This window comes from Rhinolophus sinicus, chromosome 5, assembly GCF_057876585.1.
Source record: "Rhinolophus sinicus isolate RSI-liver-muscle chromosome 5, RSI-T2T, whole genome shotgun sequence".
Lineage (NCBI taxonomy): Eukaryota > Metazoa > Chordata > Mammalia > Chiroptera > Rhinolophidae > Rhinolophus > Rhinolophus sinicus.
The window spans coordinates 104,435,681-104,456,398 of NC_142505.1; the positions used below are offsets into that span (position 1 = coordinate 104,435,681).

Sequence of the window (20,718 nt, forward strand, 5' to 3'; positions counted from 1 at the left end):
GAATGGACCCATGTCTGCCTCCAAACCCCATCCACAATTGTGTCTGCGCCGTGCTATCTTCCTAGTATAATAATCGCTCTCACAAGTGTAACTGAGAGGTAATTAGCAAAGCAAGAAATTAAAGCAAGAGATTTCCCCTAAAAGCACGATTGACAAATACATGCTCTGCACTCAGAGAAAGCAGAGTGGGTTAGAAGAGTGTAGAGAGTCGAGACTTCCTGAGCCCTAGAAGTTGACTGGGTGGGCATTAGCCAGGCAGAGAAAAGAGAGAGCATTCCAGGAGGGGAAACAGATAGGTAGGGAATGGGCAGCTGACAGTGCAAGTCAGGTTCTGCGGGCCAGGAGGGCAAGGTCAATTGCACTCTGGTTGGAAGCGGCACCCCATCTGAAGGTCTGTTTGTAGGAACAGTCACTGGACTGGGGACTCCTTGGTGGCTGGCACTAATCTGGGTCACTGTTGTATCCCCAGTGCCTGAGGCAGAGTAGATAGGAAACATGATGTTGGAAGGAGGGAAAGAGGAAGGTGGGAAGGCAGGAAGGAAGGAGAGGAGGGAAGGAAGGAAAGAATGAATGTGTGTATTGAATTGGAATTTCTGTGGAAATTCCAGTGGCTCCCGGATCCCTCCTGAGTAAGCAAAGGAGGGGGAAAAATGAAACATGTCAGCGGATATTTAAATGCCATGACTCACTAGCTTTATTTACAAATGACTTTCCACTGACAACAGCTCAGTTTGGCTCACATCATCAAATGATTTGCTCTGACAATCGACATGATTGTTGTGTGTTCGTTAATAACTGTGCTCATTACTCTTCCCGACGTGGCAGCATGAACTCCTGCGTTCTAGCGGGTTTTAGGCAGAGAGATGCATGGGCACCTCCTCAGCCTGGGACCCCAGTGGTGGGGGCGGGGGCGGGGAGGGAAATGTTGATGAGATGGACACTGAAGGAGGAGTCCTGCAGGCTGAAAGGTGGGGCGCGGTGCGTGGTCCTGAAGTGCATCCCAAAGAGCATGGAATTCTTGAAGCAAGCTCCTCCCCCAAAGTGATTTCCTGAGGTTCTCGGGATTCTTTTTCCTGAGGGTTTTCTAAAATCCAAGAGGAAACCCAGAAAGCTTCTCTCCCATTGTCTCCCCTGCCCCCCACCCCATCGCCATGGAGCTGATGATAAACCAGAATCAACTACGCAGATCTGACTTTGAGGATTGACTTCCGAGGGATTGGGACCTGTGGGGGATGGGGAGGTGTAGAACCAGCACTTGGGTTCCCTGGGAAGCTGCCCGAAGCAGGACGCCTCCCCTCAGTGATGTGTCTATAAATGCACAGTGATGCTTTACCTTCCCACATCTGCCCCATCCCATAAATATCCTATCAAGGCAATAACGACCAGCGACAAAGTCAGATCATCGCTGGGACTAAATGAGAAAAAGTGTGTAAAAATATTGAACCCACAATGGGTGGTTATGATTACTGTTGTTATTATTATTGGGGAGAAGTGCAAAGGGACCAAGGGAAAGAACTGAGCAGAAGAAACAGGAAAGCTGTGGACCAGGAGCAACTCTGAACCCCTTCCCTAATTGCCCACCATTCCTGACCACCAGGAATCTGAGCCTTGGGTAACCAGACGATGCCCTAAATGAAAGAATGCACGAAAGCCCTGGAGTCCAGGCCTGGCTCTGCCCCCAACTAGCCACATCACTTCCTATGACACATTGAACCCTGTCCGAGCTTCCTCTGTCACTTGGTACTGGTAGGAACCTCACTGGTTGTTGTGCAAAAGTCCAGCGCAGTGGCTGGCCCGTGAAAAATGCTGATAGCATTTTGTTTTCCTCTCTGTGCCCCTGTTTGCTTATGTGTAAAATAAAAATAATGCTGTACATTAATTTAAAAGTTTATTGTAAAGAATGGCATGGTATTTTCTCAATAAGTAGTTTTTGAGAAACTACAATATTCAAAGTGATTTAAAAGGCTAAACAGAAATTTGCAAGTTAAAAGTCCTAGAGGATTTTTTTAAACATTGTGAACTTCCTAATTGGAAAGACTTTTTTTTTTTTTTTTCATCTATGCATAGTGTCTAACATGTGCCCAGTAAATATCTGAGAAAGGAGAGAGGGAGGAAAAGAGGGAGGGAGGGAGGGAGGGAGGGAGGGAGGAAGGAAGGAAGGAAGGAAGGAAGGAAGGAAGGAAGGAAGGAAGGAAGGAAGGAAGGATGGGAGGGAGGGAGGAAGGAAGGAAGGAAGGAAGGAAGGAAGGAAGGAAGGAAGGAAGGAAGGAAGGAACGGAAGGAAGAAAAGAAAGAAGGGAGGGAGGGAGAAAAGGGAGACATATGTCATTACTTTATTATTATACAGTTATCATCTTCATTATAAAACTAATTTAAACAAAGCCAGCCAGTACCCCCTAAAGGGCGCCAAGATAAGGACTAGATAAACAACACAGGAATAATTTTCCCATTTTGACCAGGGATGGGAATAGTAATGATTTTCTCTCTGAAGCATAACCATCTCGCAGTTAAATAATTTGCTTTCTGGTAGAATCAAGAGCTCAGAGATGGTGCTCTGAGGAATTCTTTCATTTCTTTCCCACCTTTGAAAGAAAAGAAAACTCCAAATGCAATTATTGGCATTATTTTCATACCAACTGCAGCAAAATATTCAAGACGATGAGGCTCCTACCAAATTAGTTTATCCAACTGAGACTCAGACAGTACCTTACCAGAAGACCACTCAGAAACCCACAGACCAAGAGCAAACCCCACTGCGTCAAGTGACTGAGGACGAGCATTGCACTTGGGTTCTCGGTTAACAAGTGAACTGCTCCTCCCATCTTGGGGACACTGCACCACAGGACACCTCTGTTTACTTCAGGCTCGACAGTGATGAGCAAGCCGAGAGCAGCAGAAGTGGCTATCTAGCATAGAATTGGGTTTTCTGACTGCCGGGGGCAGACACTCAAGTAAGTTTAATCATAATCCGATGAGACCATTTGTCTGAAAGGAAGGTTTGTGGCTGGAGAACTGAAGTTCAAGCACCCGGGAATTTCCAGAGGAAGTTGATTCCCTGCCTGAAATAGTATTATTTCCTCTCTCAAGATCCAAACCTTCAAACTATATATACTCAACGTACAACTTTTCCATGGGACTCCGTGTATCTCCTTGAGCATATAGATAGTAACAGTGATAATATTACTACCAGTTATTTAAATGAATAAAATCACTACTTTATTTCAATCTTCACAACTATCTGAAATAGGTACTAAGATGATCTCTGTCTTACAGGTGAGAAAACTCAGGGCAGAGAGGTTAAATAATTCGCCAGTGGTCACAGAGAGCTAAGTAAGGGGCAGAGTTCAGAGTCAGGCAGGCAGCCTGGCCAAGGCTGTGCTCTGAGCCTCCACGGACAACTCCATGCATGGGTATCGGGGACTGTCCTGAGAAGCTTATGGCATTATCTCACTTAATTATTGAAACAATCCTATGGCACAGGTTCCAGTATTATCCCCATTTTTCAGAGCCAGAAACTGACGACAAAAGACTAAATGATTTGCCCCAAGTCACACAGCTAGTAGGTGGCAGAGCTAAAATTTAAACCCAGAGATTCTGTGAACCAGACACTTGGTCCCATGGACCATTTTGATCTGTGATCTGTGTGCCCCCATCCCCCAATTCACATGATGAGGCCCTAATTCCAAATGTGATGGTATTTGGAGGTGATACCTTGGGGAAGTAACGAGGTTGAGATGAAGTCATGAGGGTAGAGCCTTCATGATGAGATGAGAGGAAGAGACTAGCCTCTCTCTCCACCATGTGAGCACACAGCAAGAAGGCAGGCAAGCGTCTACAAGTCAGGAAGAGGGTCCTCACCAGAACTGAGCCCACTGGCACCCTGAGCTCAAACTTTCCAGCCTCCAGAACTGTGAGAAATAACCAGTGTATTGTTTATGGCATTTTGTTATAGCATCCTGCGCTGACTAAGACACTAGGCATTCATTCGTCAGTGTGACCATCTTGGTCCCCAAGATTCCTAAGGGACCTTGAAGACCATGTCCAGTATCCATTTGTCAGGATGCGAAGGTCTGAATTAGAACCCAGACTTCCGTGGTGTCTGGATCAGAACAAAAGTCAGGTACCTGGTACATGAGGTCAGGTCACTGCCCACCCTCCTCCCCCCTCCATCCCCATCCTACCCCTCCCCTACCCCTGCCATCCTCACCCAGAGAGAATGTCTCGTGAAATGATCAAACCTTTGTTTCTTTATGGCAAACAGACTGGAGAAAAAACCGCCCATCAGTTCTGATAAAGAAATAAAAAGGACCAACCAAGTGATGATTCTTGTTCAAAAAAATATATAGTAATTTGGGACAAATTAGTAAGAGAAGTGTCCAGTTTTGTGCAGGCTCCTGTCTATAATGGAAATGTATTCACCTCACAATCTATATGGAAATAAGAAAAAAGCAATTTGTGAAGTGGATTCCATAAGTGCTCCTGGTAGGGCAAAAATTTCTCATCAAGTGAAAGAGGGAACTTCAATAAAAATTTTAAAGGAGGTTATATGTAGAGGGAAGAATTGTGCAGATACCACATGGTGCTGGATGGAAATGTGATGGGAAAGAAAGGTAGTTTCTGTAAGAAGCAATTCATGAATTTCTCACAAGTGCCAAACCTTTTATCAGCTGGATATATGGGGAGAGCATGGATTTTGGTGGCAGGTAGACCTGCGTGCGACACCCAGACACCCGCTACCTAGGAGACCTGAATTTCCCTCGATTTTCTTGGGGAGGAAAAGTGGCAATACCTCCAAAGATATGGTGGAGAATTCAGGGAGATCGCCTGTGTAATGCACCCCACAATTTCTAGAAAATCATAGCAGTTAAGTCTGTCTGATGGCAATTTAGATAACTCACCTGAAAGGTGGGTGTTCCTGAAGTTCAGGGTTAGGAGACCATCAGGACAGGACTTGTCTTTGAGGCCAGAATTCTTGGAATAGTTTAAGTCTTTACATGGTGACATCAAGGCAGAATGGGAAATGCTACTCCTCCTTCCCGTGTCATTCATTCCCCGAAATTCCAGAAAGCAGCAAGGGATTCAGTCTAGGTCCTGGCACCTGGCTTGCATCTAATACCTGTTTGTGGGACTGCCCTGGGAATGTTGTATGTGAGGTGAAATAGGGCAAAAAAGTGAAAATATAGGACAGCAAGGTGGCTGAGACCAGAGCACATCTGCCCAGAGCTGATCTCTAGAGCAGTGAGCACGTATAAGCTTGCAAAGGTGAACAATGCAGAGGTGGGAAAGAGTCAGGGATGGCACCAGTCTTAGAAAGCAGAGAATTGTTGGAAAGAAGCAGTAGAGAGAGAGGAAGGAGCAGGTAGAAACCAGGAGAGGTACAGGCTAGAGAAGCCAAGAGAATAAAGTACTGACTTAGCAGAAACTTGGAATTCTCTCTGCTCTAATTTACTTCCTCATGTCTGGCTTTCCCTGAAATCCCCTAAGCCTACTAGGTTAAATATTACACTTACTAGAGCTCCAGAAGAGAGGAGATTCAGTAAGTCAGGAACACCTCTGGACATGTGAATTAATCAGGTTTCCTTCAGGGCAGCTGGGATCTGGAATGGCAGACTGGTGTCCTGGTAAACTGGTGTACTCAAGTACAATGTTTGCCAATTTCCATAGTGCAAATACCCCTATTGTGGCTGATCTCATGCCACCAAAGACTTAACAACTGCCCTGCTGATTTCCTGAAAATTTACCAATCAGCTTTCACAAGCTGGAATAGGCTGGCTCCAAGACACCACTGTCCAGGAGGCTGATATATAGAACCAGCAGGGGAGGTGCAGGCAGAGAAGACAAGCGTTTCCTGAGTCTCACTCACATATGTAGACTGTCTCCCCCTATCACAAAGGAGGAAAGGAAGGAGAGACCAGCATTCACATTTAGTTACTATTGTTGTTTAAAACTGATTACACACATACCTGGGAGAACATTTCAACAGTGGGTCTCCTTCTGACCCCAAAATCTCAGCTCTTCTCTCCAGAGAAAACTAACTCAATTATCAGTGTATCCTTCTGGAAATATATTGTGGATATTCCAGCATGTGTGTGTGTGTGTGTGTGTGTGTGTGTGTGTGTGTGTGTCCCTTTCCAAAATTAAAACGGTAATGTACTAAATAACTTACTTTTTTCACTTTAATATATTTTCAGTATTCTTCCAGGAAAAGATAAATGTGTTGTATAATTTTAATGACTATATAGTATTCCTTTCATATATGCACTATAATTTATTTAATGTTTCCTCACAGATGAGCATATTTTTTTTCAGCCTTTTGCTGTTATAAACAAATGATGCATATATTTTTATGCACATAAGTAGGCATCTCTGTGAATGAAATGAAATTTCAGGATCAAATAGTGTATATATATTTTTCCCTCCCAAGAGGTGGTACAAATTTCCATTCCTACCACCAATTCATGAGAATGTCTTTTCCCCAGATTGCTGCCACCAACATGTATTCTCAGAACCTGAGACCAGCCTTTGGTAGGTGCATTGTAGCCTCACATTTGCCATAGGTTCCCTTACTTGAGGTAGTTTTATTCACAGAAGAGGAAATTGGGCCTCATGGAGATCAAGGCACTTTCCCAGACAGGCCTCTATGACCCTAAGTCTCCAATCTCTCTTCCTCATGTTGGCCACTCTTCCCCACCAGGCTCACTGCTGACAATTCAGGGTAGGAAGACTGTCAAGTTTGCCACAGAGCCTGGAACCTCAGGACACACCAATAGCATTGCTTTTGCTTCCTTGTTTATTTGTTGTTGTTGTTGTTTGTTTTGCTTTGTTTTTCTTTATTTCCATAAGTGTTGCTCATTCAGTTTTGCTTTTAATGATTTCTGCTACTGGTATGAAACCTGCCCCAACACAAATATAACTGTGTACTCAACCCAGTTTGCAATTACTTTCTTGGGAATACAGTTTCCAGCGACACTTTGTGATGTCAAACAGGGACCACCTGTATTCCAGAATATGTAAGCTTGATTAGTTTTTTAGTGAAGAAGTACAAACTATTGTCCCTTTGGAAAATAGCCTGCACCTCTAAGTTTATCTCAGATTGAAAGTAGTAAACCTCTTCCTATGTCTTTGAAATAGTCTACACTCACACAAATTCCCTCTGAGTCTCAAAGAGAAAATGTCATGAGACACTGCCTATTATGGTTACACTCAGATAGCAGATGTTTAGGCGTTGGTTAAACCTCTGGGGAGATTGCCTTGGGAGAAGAGGAAATAAAAGTAAAGATTACTATAAAACAACACAGCGATTACCAGCTAGGAGGAGGAGAAAGGTGGAGGGAATGGGGGGAGTGGGAGGGAGGGAGGGAGGGAGAGAGGGAGGGCGAGGAAGAAGACCGGTGAAAATAAACCAAGCACTTAGGAGAACAGCAGGAAGGGCGCTTGGAAGCCTGGTTTTCTGGCTTCCAATGCCCGCCTGGCGTCTTGCTGGTGCGTCCGTGTTCCGAGAGGATGTGGGCAGAGGGGGAGTCGGAGGGGCTGCAGACCTTGGGAATAGTGGTGGTCGTGTGCTCCTCTCTGAAACTTTTGCACTACCTCGGGCTGATTGACTTGTCAGACGGTAAGTGAACCTTCAGACCTCTCTGTTTTATATAAATGTGTGTTTTTCGGTTTAGGCTGGGTGAGAGTAGTTTAGAAAATGCAAGGAAAGTAGCGCGGAGACCCGAGAGATTTTTAAAAAGCCCGGCTAAATCTGAGCGGTTTTGATCCCTGCCTTGCTCATAATGCCCCAGTGGTAGCGCTGTCCGTGGTGCTGAAACGCCGCGTCTGCAGAGTGGTCGGGCTTAAGGGGGGTAAGGCACCGTCTCTTCAGACCCTTTGTGCGTGTGAGTCTTGATGGATTACTAGCTGTGAGAGACTAGCACAATACATCACAGTCCTTTCTCAAAATATCTGATACCTATATTGTTCATTGAAGCCAATGACTTTTAAACGTCATTATACTGATTAACTTGAAAAAGTACTTGGGAAGATTGTGATGGTAAAACTTTAGTAAAATACTAACCACAGTGCCTGACAATTAGAAGACATTTAACAAATGTCAGTTCCTTTCTCCAACCCTTAAATTTCAACCCTCATAAGAACCCTTTCTCTAAAACCACCTCATCAGCTGTGACTTTAGCTTCTATTCCTTAATGAGAATGTAGTCAAAAATTCAGGTTAACCACACTGTTAATGACTAGAAAGTCAGTGGTTCGGTTTCTAAAGTTAAAGGACCTGAATAAATGAAGAGTATTTTCTTCCTCCTCAGATTTTGTTCCAGATAGAACATAGTTTTTCTATATGATTCTTATCACACAAAAGGAGACTCCTGGAAAGATTCCGATTTTGAAGAGCAATACTTTAAATAAGCCCACACTCCAACACTGTATATTCAATGTGTATGCAGTGTATAAACAATGTGTATTCGATGTATATTCTTCCATAACTACATAGTGTAGACAGAATTTCTCTTCAAAGAGGTGTTACATGTCATAACCTTACATAATAATGAAATATATTGGCAGACAAAGGATAGCAAGCTAAAATACCAACAAAAGCTGAGGTTGACTGGAGACTGAAGTGCAGGATTATGTGGCTGGATGAGCTCTGGTTTCTGTCAATGATCTATCTCTGGTTAACTTTGGTCAAATCATCTGGATCTCAGTTTCCTTTGGAGAATATTGATGATTTTCTATCTCTGCTTCATGGAATTCTTGAGTGACCCGAAGGTTTCTTTGTATTAAGTTTTGTGATGGGGGTGTAGGGCAGGCTCTGAACCCTTCATCCCTGTTTCAGCAGGTCTAGCTCCCCTTCCTCTGTTCTATCTTAGGCCTGTGTGTAAGGAAGAGCTCTTTATGCTTTAGCTAAAAGGTAGTGAATCTATGTTTCTGGGAGTCTATGATTGTGTTTCCTTGAGGTTTTTGAAAACTGAAGCACATTCAGAACCCTTTTTATTTCTTAAAAACCACCTGAAATCTAACAGTCTATGAGAGTATTCCATGTGTACATACAGACCCTTCCTGGCCCTTGGTCCCTCAGATGTGCTCTTGTAAAACTCCTTGCTCAGCTTGCCAGTCCATAACAAATGCACAAAGGCCCTGTTCCCCACCAGGTCCCAGGAGAACATGTTCTACCCTGCTCAGAGCTTCCGAGCAGATACCCCCAAGAATATAAATTAATGCCAGAGCTACTTACTGCCTTATAAGACTAAAGATGCAGTGGAAATGTTACCCCACTCTTCCTTTCCATATTCAGAAGTATCCATCTCCCTCGCCTACCTTAGCTGCTCAAGCTTACAGCTTTTGGTTTTATTACCACAGAAGATGTTAGTTATTCATTTAATGTTATAGCAATGAGGGGATTAAGGTGAAATGTAGAGAACATATGCTTGGGACTGCCTTCAGTAACCCTTGGTGATCGAAGGGATTAACATTTATTCAGCACCTACAATGTCCCAGGTTTAGTACCAGGTGCATTTATATACATGAGCTAATGTAACCCTCAAAAAAACACACTAAGGAAAAACTTAAATAAGACTGGAAAGTAGATGTCATTGTTCCCTTTATATAAGGAAGAAGACAAGCTTAGAGCCATTACATAAAATTTTGACAGGCTCAGCAATAGCCACGAGGAGGTATTTTTCTCTAAAATTTCGCCCTCTTTCCTGGACAGCAAGTGCTTCAACAAGTAAGCTAGCTCCAGAAATGGTTGGTTATTATGTCTATACTATACATAGAGTTCAAGATATGTTCCAAAATGCTATTTTTAATGAGTATGTGGTGTGGGAAACTCTGTTCACTTATTTGAGTACTAAGGGGAAAATACCACCTCCTACCAAATACATTGGGACAAATGTGACATAGTCATTCTAAGGAGAGCAGTTGGAACATCTCTGAAGAACCCATCAGTAATCTTTCTTAGGCCCTTGACATTCTTATTTTATTTTTCAGTAGTAATTTTGAAATGGTATAGATATTGGGCCCAAAGTCAAAAGAGCTGGGTTCCAATCCTGCATGTGCCATTTATCAGTTGTGTGACTTGGGTGCGTCCCTTTTCTTCTCTAGCTTTCACTTTTCCCATTTGTAAACATAGAGAAGTGAGGATAATGCTTCCATTCATCTCCTAGGGCTGCTGCAATGAATTACTTCATTGGGTGGCTTATAACAAGAGAAGTGTATTCGTGCACAGTTCTGGAGGCTATAAGTCCAAAAGCAAGGAGCTGACAGGGCTCTGCTCCCTTGGAAGCCCCTGGAGGAGAACCCTCCCATGTCTCTTCCAGTTCCTGGCAACCCCAGGTATTCCTTAGCTGTGGCAGCATAACTCCTACCTATCTCCATCTTCACATGGCCAACTTCTCTCTGTGTGTCTCTGTCTTCACATGGTGCTTTCCTCTTTTTATAAGGTCACCAGTCATATTGTGTTACAGCCCACCGGAATGACCTTGTCTTAACTTGGTTACATCTGCAAAGACCCTATTTCCAAATGAGATTTCATTGACAGGTACCAGGATTAGGACTTCAACCTATCTTTTTGCTGACACAAGGAACTCATAACAATAGTCATAATGCTGCATATTGTTGTTGTACCGATGAAACGCAGTGGTAGATGGGGAAGTACCAAAGCATCATGTCTCCTGGCCCTGCCACGGTAACTTCAGAGGACAGTCACTATTCCAGGTCAAAGCACTGGTGGAAGTAGTGAGACTCACATGTGGTATTACTCCGGAAGTTTGCTGGATCCACTGAATGGCAACAAATCTGGAATATGGTTCAAATGAAGCCGACGACACACACATATCCAGCTTTACCCATTTCTTATGGACTAAGTGCTTGTCTAGGACTTCATAGACTATCTAGTGTTTGACCTGCATAGCAAAAAAATTTCCATGAGATATAAGGATCTTATATTATTATTGAACTGATTTTATAGTGTGTGTTTGTGTGTGTGTGTGTGTTTGTTTTTTTAACTGAGGCTCTAGAGCTTTGACTTCAAGGCTACATGGCTAGGAAGTGACAATTTTAAGACTCAAAGTCTTTCTGAGTCCCACTCGAAAGCACTTTCTAAATGCATTGTCCAAATGCAGCAAAACTTGCACTTAAACTGTGCATGGAGCACAGGGAATAGGACTATTTCTATGCATCAAATATTTGTATTATTCCTCCTGGTAAAGTTCTCATAACGTCATACAGTTAGGTTGTAGTGGGCGGAATCATGGCCACCCAAAGATGTTAGGGCCTCATCCCCGGAACCTGTACATGTCACCTCATAAGGAAAAAGGTTCTTTGCAGGTGTGATTAAGTTAAGGATCTTAGATGATATTATCTTGAATTATCTGGTTGGGTCCTATGTGTCCAACCATCATGAGTGTAATAAAAGAGAGGAAGGCAGAGATCAGGCACAGACAGAAAAGGAGAGGTGATGTGAAGATGGAGGAAATAATTGAAGTCAGGTGGCCGCAAGCCAAGGAGTGCTGGCAGCCACCAGAAGCTGGAAGAGGCAAGGAATGTATTCTCCCTAGAGCCTGGCCTTGCTTACACACACACACACACACACACACACACACACACACATACACACACCAACACACACACACACACACATGGTTCGGACACCCACCTACCACTGAATAAATAAATCAGCTTGAGTGGATTACTCCTTTACAATATTAGACCCAAACTTTTCTCTTTTTCTTCTTTCTACCTCTGGATTTGGTTAGTTATTTTTAATTCTTTTGTAGATGCAGTTATACTTTATAAGGTACACTTAATCCTTTATTACTTAAATATGGCTTGAAGCAGTGTCTACTGCCCACCATCTCTGAAATATCGGAAGGCAAGGACACTTTTACTTCCTCCACTTCTCCCATTTTTCTCTCCACCTACCAAATCTGTTCATTATATTATTTTTATGCTGTCAAGGTTTAGGATGTTCCCAGGGTGTACCTCTTTCAAGGTACGTGGGAGGGGTTCCCCTAGACCTTTCATCCCCATGAGTACAACCCTGTCTCCTGCTCCAGCTCTGTCTCTGAAACTTCTCTACGTGTATGACCAGCAAGAGGACAGCCAGGACGTCCCCTCCCCTCCAAACAGGAGAACACACTCTGTTCAGAAGCCTTCCCAGTCCTTTGGGTTTCAGAGGGGCATCCAGAGCTGCCCAGGCCTAGAAGCCACAGCCTGAAGACCCCTAGCCTGACCAACAAAATGGGGCTGCCTCCAGGTTAGTGGCTACCTGCACACTTTCCCCCAAACCCATCCTGCAGCTGACAAAACCTCCTAAAATCCAGCGCCCAGACACACGAGATTTGCTGGTACAGAATAGCTGGTATTTTGCAGTCTGTCATAGCAAGCATGACAAACTTTTTAAAATTTCTTTTTCTATCCAAGATCATAGATTCTGAGAAAGAGAGAGAGCCACACGTGCGCCAAAGCAACTGTATATAACTGGTTTGAGGTTCTTCGGAGAAAAAGAAATGTAAATTGTTCAACTTAGCTTATTTGTAAAAACACATTTGCAATGGAATGACACAGTCCTACATGAAGGAATTCTTGCTTTTGAAAACAATCCCTTACAATACAAAGCGCAAGTGCCCATAGCTTTCCCCACCCACAACCCAATCCCACTTTTCCCCCAGGGCTGAGCACTGTTGTGACAACAGTGCTCAGAACTAAAGATAACGATGCCTATTCCTGGGTATCAACACAGAAAGATCGCCCCCTGATTTTATGGTAAGAAAAGTGAATGTAAAATCTACTTAAGGAAGAAAATAAACCTGCTTAGACAGTCCATAATGTTTTCAATTTCAGAAGAAACTGGAGAGAAAGGAGAAGAGGAGAAACAAAATAGGAAGGTGAGAGGTAGAAGAGAAGAGAAAAATGGTCAGAAGTGGCAGAGAAGAAAGAGGTAAACAAGTGGGAGTGAGAGAGAAAGGGAGGGACCTGGGGAGGCAGTGACAGGAAGGAGACTTAGCCAGGGCTGAGGCCAGCCCTTGAACCTCCGTGGTCCACCTGGATGCCCAGTACATTACATCATATAATCACTGGCGTCTGGGAGTCAGCTTAGCTAATCTGTAGTTTACCAACTGCTCTTTGTGCTTCGATCTCTAGAGACTCCACGCTACGAAGGCAGTCCCGGCAGCCCACCTTGCAGTTGAGCTGTGTGGCCAGAACACCAACCCCCAGACAAAACCAGGCGCAGGGAGGAAGCCAACCTTTGTCTCCATGTCCACAAAGCTGCCTGTAAAGAACAGTCTGTCTCGTTACTTCTTCAGGCATGTCTCGGGCTGGGCATTTCAGGTTTGCTGAAATAGAGTTCCAGGTCACACACAGTCATTTGTTCAGTACATTCAGTGCAGTCTCCATTGATCCAATGCTCTTGAAATGAGTAAGCACTACAGTATTGTTCCTTTATTTCCTTCAAGTCAACGTTCAAAGATTAAACAGTCAAAGCTGTCCATGGATTCCTCCACCCTGCCGTCACCTTCCCTGCGCCCCTCACCTTCTCTCTACCCAGCTCCAGGGCTCCAAACCTCTCTTATGCTCCTGGGGGCTTTCTTTCCATTCATTCTCTGCCTGACTTCCCTGCTTTTAATCCATCTCCATCAAAACTTACCTGCGTTCCATTTCTTCTACAGGCTGACCTTGAATTACTCTTGAAACACAGATCCCTGCTTAGGCAATCCTTTTGTCAGTGAATTTGTGTGTGATGAGCCTGAGTAAAATATTTTTCGTTACGTATGGTGCTCACACAGTATACTGGCTTAGATTGTTAGCTACTCTTAAAAGCTAGAGAGGAGATGATTTTAATCACTTTAAGTTGTGCTTCCTGAGGGAATCAACTTTAGGAAGACAGCTGGGTCTGGAACCAGGAACAAACGTTCATTGAGTGAGTGAACAAATGAATGGGCGCCTTTATCCTGCAGACAAAGGACAGATGTGGGGAGGGGCTACCTCATGGAGAGAGTGATTCTGTCTGCCCTGTTCTCCACACATCCTGCGCAGCTCATGCCCGACACACAGGACATGCTCAGGAAGGGTTGACTGAAGGAAGAAATAACCACTGAATGGCGAGCCCACGGATTGATCTCCAAAGCTTCCTCCCACCTTGGAATGTACTGGGGCCCAAAACAAAGGCTTCCATCTTCACCAGCAAAGGTGCTACATCCCACACCGTACACAGAGTTACTTCTTGCTCCTCTCCAGTGGGCCTTTGTTTTCCTCCAAAGCCCAGCTTCTTCTCCAACCTCGCTATTCTCTTCCTAATACACACCCCAAATATTCCCAGAAGGTGCTGTTCCCCTCTGGCCTGCTCTGGGTAATTCAGAGGATAGTCCAAGAATAGAGCAAGCGCTCATACTTGACAGGTAGACACCTAGTGAAAACTGGTGAATGATGGATGAATGGACAAATTAGTGATCATCCCTGCGCAAAGCAAAGAACCTGGGGATTCTCTCAAGCCCCCACCCTGGCACCGTCCTTGCCACTTCTACATGAGTAAGAAAAGCGCCCTGGGGGGCATATCAGTAGGCCTGGCCTCCACTCAGTCCTGTGCCTCAGGCAAATCAGTGACCCTCTCTGGACTCCGCCTGGCCAACTAGAAAATGAGCAGTTTGAATCATATCAGTAGTTTCTACATGGTTATCTGCAAAAATCCCCTCCTGGGATGTGGGGAAGGAAAACGGCCTTCTGATCTCCTGCTCTAATCCAGCATCTCTCTTACATACTTAGCCTCCCAGCAAAATTTCCTTTCATTAAGATGTCCTTGCCTTTACAGGAGTTTGAAAACCACTGAGTGACATGTAAGGTCTGTCTAACCTTGAAGTCTTCATGTCCCATGATGTACTTGCTTCCAAGGTGGACAGAAGGCATGTGACCCAGCCAGGGCCACAGCATTTCTCTGTGGCACCATCACCACGACAACCAACCATCAGTTAGAATTCCTTATGTGTGCACTGGGCCAAGCTATAACCCCTAGAACGCTGGAACCATCAGCACACACACAACTAATGAGTGATATTTCTGTTCCATGGCTGCTAGAGTCAAAATAAGTGAAGGGAGTGTTGCAAAAGCCAAGATGAGATCACCAAGCCTCTGGCGTCAAAAAAGTATATTTCATAGAATGTTTAGCTTGACAAGACCCTAAAGAGCATGGAGATGATCTGGAGCCATGGAAATAACCCTGGAATTGGAGTCAGAAGCCAGAATTTAAACCCCAGCTCTCCCCTTTGTTGACGAATGACCTTGAGGAAGGTATTTAATTTCCATGAGACTTAGTTTCCCAATCTGTAAAGTGAGGTAATATAACCTGCCTTGCAGGATGTTGGATTAATTGAAATGAATGGGCTGAGAATATTTAGCTCAGTGCTAACTCAATAAATATTCTGTAAGGGCCCAAAGGGAGGAAGTGATTTGCCCAAGGTCACTTCCTCAAGGTCACACAACAATGCCATTATCATCATGCTGCCCACAGCTCAGCAGAGTTATAGTCTGAGAGGCGTCTGGTGCCCAGGGAACCAGCAGGGCCCACTGAACCTCTGCCTCAGCTCCCAGCATTTCAGGGGTACAGCCCTGGAGTGGGTGCTGAGACACCCACTCAAGAGTCTCACTCTCTGGAATTCAATATAGAAAACCCATTAAGTCCTGTTTACATGGAAGTGTTGTTTATAATTATCGTTCCCTATGGGATATTCCCCCACTGCTTCCTCCAATCCTGTTTTAAACTGCTCTGCTAATAGAGCTTTCCTGGCCTCCCTGGGGAGACATTCACAGATACTAATAGAGACATAATTCAAAAATGCTTGATACACATGCCCTCGATTTTCCCCAAGAACCACCTAAGTAAAGATCCTGAAACATGCAACGCCCTCATTGGCTAGATGCAGTTAAATATGTGTGGTATTAAACGTACGGGTTGCTGCTCAGCCAGGTCTGCGTTAACCTGCAGCAGTCACAGCATTTTCTCAACTGAGATCCCACCAAGGCTAGTGCAACAGGAAAGAAGCAGGCAGCTAGACGAGAGCCCTGGAGGACCCCTCCTCTCGAGTCTCCACTCCATGCCTTTGCCAAGCCTTTTCGCATAAGGCAAGGATGCTTTTAAAAAATCCTACTGGTCAGGAGAAGCAAAGAATCCACACTGAGCAACTCCAGGAATATCAACTTCCGTCTCTCGGATGTGTAAAGAGGATAAGGAAGGCAGAAAGAAGCTGGGCGCACATTACACCATTGCGACATTCTGTTGCAACACCGTGCAAGCAACATTGTGCGATCAGAGAGATCCCAGTACAAACACTTACACTCACCCTGCGTGAGTCACTTAGGCTTTTCGAGACTTAGTTTATCCAATGGCAAACTGAGGATACTAATAACACCTCCCAGAATTGCTGGGAAGATAAAAGATTAACAAATGAGAAAGCACTCAGCGTGTCTTTACATAGGAATTCATTAAACTTCTTTTATATAATCTTCCCCTTCCTAAAATCTGAATATGGACATGCTTCTAGGCCTGTTAAACAAATAAATGAAGGTTGAACAAATCCGTAACGTACTAAAATTAGATTAAAAGAGGTAAACTAGAACCGATTAAAAGAAGTTTAACTTACCCAAAACTAATAAACTTAATGAAACTTGGTATATCAAGAGGAAATTAATATAAATTGAAAATAGCATAGGTTCAAGGTGACTAGAGAAGTTTCTGGAAACTAGATCCATGATTGATTAATGAACTAAAAATACAGAGAACTGCCCAAGGCTAGAACAGTAGAAATCCACTGCTCCTGCTCCCCCACCACCACGCCCCTCTTTCCTGCAGAAGGAATCGAAGCCCAGAGAATGGGAACCAGGAGTTGCAGGATGTGTTCGGTGTTCTTTGGCCTATGCTGGCCTCCCCAGGGATGGCCAGCCCTCCTACACATTGTCCCTTAGAGACGGCGCCAGATTGACACCCAGGCAGGGTGATCCAGAGCTCAGGCCACCACCCCACCCTCCTCACCCAGGAATAGACAGGAGGCGAAGGGAGAGGAGCCCCACCTTTCCCTTCCTGCTGCATACCTACTATGTGCCATGTCTTGGGTATGCACCTGACCCCCTAGAAGGCCCTGAGAAGTGAGTGTCCTTCCCACACAAGGAAACACCATTGGGCAGGTGATGCAATTGTGTGTGACAGGTACGAAATTCAAGCCAAACTCCTTGGGCACAGCATCCAACTCTTGTCACTTCTCCAACTTCACAGATGCAAACATCTGACTACAGAAGGCTCTTTGTCAACACGATCTGATTTGAATTGACATGAATGAGCCTCAGTCAAACTATAAATCCTGAAATTTTCAATTGTGTCAAAGTTTTGAAAGATGCCATGAATTCTCCTGTCAGATACTGGGAGCTGAGGTCACTGCGGCAGGTCCTTTTTGGGTTTTGCTTGCGGGAAGGAATTGCAAACAGAAAGGTAAGGGGCCTTGGGAAGGGCAGGCAACTGAGAGAAGGGAAAGTAGCAAGAGGCAGAGTAGAGGCAGTTCTGCCCTGGTGGCTTCACCTTCACCTGTGTGGCTCTCGGAAGGTGTCTTTGCAGAAACCGCGGTGGGAAGCAAGCCAGTTCACCCCCGAGGAGAACCTCCAATGCCGGGGACAGATCTAGCACAGATGAGAATCCGGCCTGGCCCCCCCAGGATGAAATGTGTCACTGATCCCAGATGGGGAAAAGGACAAAAGGCTGAAGAGGTCTCAGCCAAAGACCTCAATTTATCTTCGCGACAATTTTAATTGGAAACCTTGCCTCACTGCTGCCCACTTTTTCAGAAGTAATTAGAATGCTAATCTATAAGAAAGATGTCTATTAAAAATAAATTAATAATAGATAATACATCTTGGCTTACAATTTTGAATAACACAGCCATCCTCTTCTTAAAGTAAAAATTCATATATTTTTAATAAGCCTGAGACATTTCCCAATGAACCACAGATGGTTCATTTTTATTATCCTATAAAGAGACATTATGGGTGACTGTTGTTGTTTTCTAAATGGCAAAACAGGACCTTAGCGCTGCTCTTTTCTTAGAGACTGCCGAGGACTTTCTGAGTACCAGGGTTCCTTCCTGTCATCCTGGAGACTGAGGTGGGTGTTGGCCTTCATCACCCTCCGTCACTGTGGATCCCCAGACGTGCATCCCTGATCAGACAGAAGCAGGGAGACACAACCAAAACCAAACACAGTTCCAATTCCAACTTTGTCACAGATGACGAATAGCCAAGCCCTAATGACCTAGAAAATGGGTATTTATAACACAATCCTCGCGAGGTAATTTAAGGAGTATACACGTATAGTACAGGGTATGAAACGCACTGGAGACAGCAACTGGCAGGAGAGGCTCTCTCTAAATGTCCTTTCCTCTTCTCTCCACATCTAGAATGATCAGGAACATCTGAACCCATTACACATATGCGCCTGTGCACATACCCTGGTTTTGTACCACAAGGGGAGTAGATATGTTCTGTTCACTTGACAAACACGCATGAAGCTGTTGCATTTGGAGAACAAATAACTCTGAACCAGCCTAAGAAGATGAAAAGTGGGGAACACCAGGGGGGTAACCAGCTGTTCTCCAGGCACCGTTCTTCAGGTTACTGACTCAAAATAGCCAAAGTCAGCATTAACCAAGCCCACTCCCCGTAAGAGCCCCATTGCTGGGGCCAGGGTTACAAAGAGAAGCGTGACACAACTCTCTTCCAGCCTCCGCTGCAGGACAGTTCCACCACGCATCCAACTGTTCAAGCCTGGAAAATCTTCCGTGTCTCCTCTCGGTCCCCTTCCCTCACACACGGCCTCCCCTACAGCAGCGAGACGGGTGGACTCCCTGCCAGACAGGTTCCAAACCGCCCGTTACTGGTCTCCTTCGAAGTCAACGTCATCTCAGCCAGTCGCAACACTCTCCTCGCAGGTCTTTCTGCATCTACTTCAAACAAACAAACAAAAAACAAACCTCTTCTTGAAATATAATATGCACCAGAACCCATGTAACCAATACCCAGATTTAGAATAAAAAAGACCGTTACGGCACCCCCGAAGCCCTCTTTTTGTTCCATTCCAGTAACCCCTTTCCAAGGATAACCGCTATCCAGACTTCTAAGAGCAGAGCTTCATTTTACTTGCACTCTACATTCATCCATATTGTTAAATGCTGCTGTTGTTAATTCATTCACATCACTGTGTAGCATTTCATCGTGTGAACATGTGAACAGTGTGGTTTATTTCACTGTTGATGGGTGCGTTTCCAGTTTGGGGCAATTATAAACTGGAGACCTCTGCTTCCCATTGCTGTAAAGATAAAAACCCAAAGTGGACAGATCTGACCAATTGCCATCTCACCTGACACCACTTCCTCCCTTGGTCATGCTGTTCTGCCACTTGGCCTCCACTGAGTTGCTCCAAAGGCTGAGTTCATCGTCCTTGCACATGCTGTTCCCTCTCCCTGAAACTCTTTTCCTAACACTCACTTTTACGCTTCGGCTCACATGTCTGCAGACTCTCCTTCCCTCTGACTCAAATGGGTTTCCTTCCTTTGGTTTTATTTCCTTACTGCCCCACTCTTCCTTTGCAGCACTTAAGACAATTCATACTTGCATATTCCTCTGTACGATTATTTGTGACCGTCTTGCTGGCCCCTGGAACTCCCTGGCACAGAATAGGCGCTCTGTGCATATTTATCAAGTGAGTGACTGAACTTGCCAAACCCTCAAGGAGCCCAAGATCAAGGGAGACAGAAAGCCTGTCTGTACCACCATCCAACGTGCCGGACGCTGGAGGGGAGGGATCTTGTCATACCGATGCTGTCTGGGGGAGACAGAAAAACTTGCACTTGAGGGGAAGCAGCCCTGAGGTGACATTTTGTGAAAGGCTGTACCACTCCAGGAGGCACCGTTCACACTGTAGTCTAAATGGTGTCCCCTGGCTGTGTGCAGTACAACAGCATAGATGTGAAGACGCCCAGGAAATCACCCAGCAGAAAGGGAAAGAGCTCAGGCACCAGGTGGAGGCAGGAGCATGTGCAAAGGTATGACAGTGTCACCCAGGAAGTCGTGTTGGGGGAACTGCAAGTATTTGCAGAGAGTGGGTGTGTACGTGGCAGGGTGGCAGTGGGTGGGAGAGAAGCAACAGACAACACGCGAAAGCTAAGCAGGGAGCAGATCATGAAAGGCATTGAATGCCTTATTAAAGAGCATGGCCTGTCCCCTGCAGGCAATGGGGAGCCATTAAAGGCTTTAGAGGGAGGGAGATATTCAGATGTATCTCCTTTGAACACCTTGTTTTCTCTGTCCCCAGACGGAGCCTCTACACAGGAGGTTCCTGAAAACTCCACCTCATCTTCCCTCGCGACTAAGAATGTCACACACACACACACACACACACACACACACACACACTCACCTTCCTTCCTATCTAATAGGCTCTCAATGCCTTCAGGTTTCAGGGCCGCCGTCACTTCCTCAGAGAAGCCGTCCCTGACTGCCTCCACTGTACCTGAGCCCCCGCCACTCCCTCCCATAGCACCAAATAGCTCCCCCTTGCTGCACTTCTCAGTTATTATTTTATATTTGCAACTAGGATTCCAAGTCCCTCAGGCACCAAATAGTCACCTCACTGGGAACAAGAACCACAGCATTACAATCACACTACCTGTCAAGGTGCCCGTCCCGTACT

At 45.0% G+C, this 20,718-nt stretch overlaps 1 protein-coding gene across 7 annotated transcripts in view; it reads left to right on the forward strand.

Moving 5' to 3' along the window:
- The window catches only part of KCNIP1 (potassium voltage-gated channel interacting protein 1), a 268,622-nt gene that overhangs the window by 218,819 nt on the left and 29,085 nt on the right, over nt 1–20,718 (forward strand). The window contains exon 1 of one of the 7 annotated variants that reach the window (XM_074313885.2): nt 7,592–7,612. The exons of the other annotated variants lie outside the window; for them this stretch is intronic. The gene's annotated coding sequence lies outside the window, so the exon portion shown is untranslated. Of the gene's footprint in view, nt 1–7,591; nt 7,613–20,718 lie in introns of those variants that run through there. 7 annotated transcript variants of the gene reach the window in all.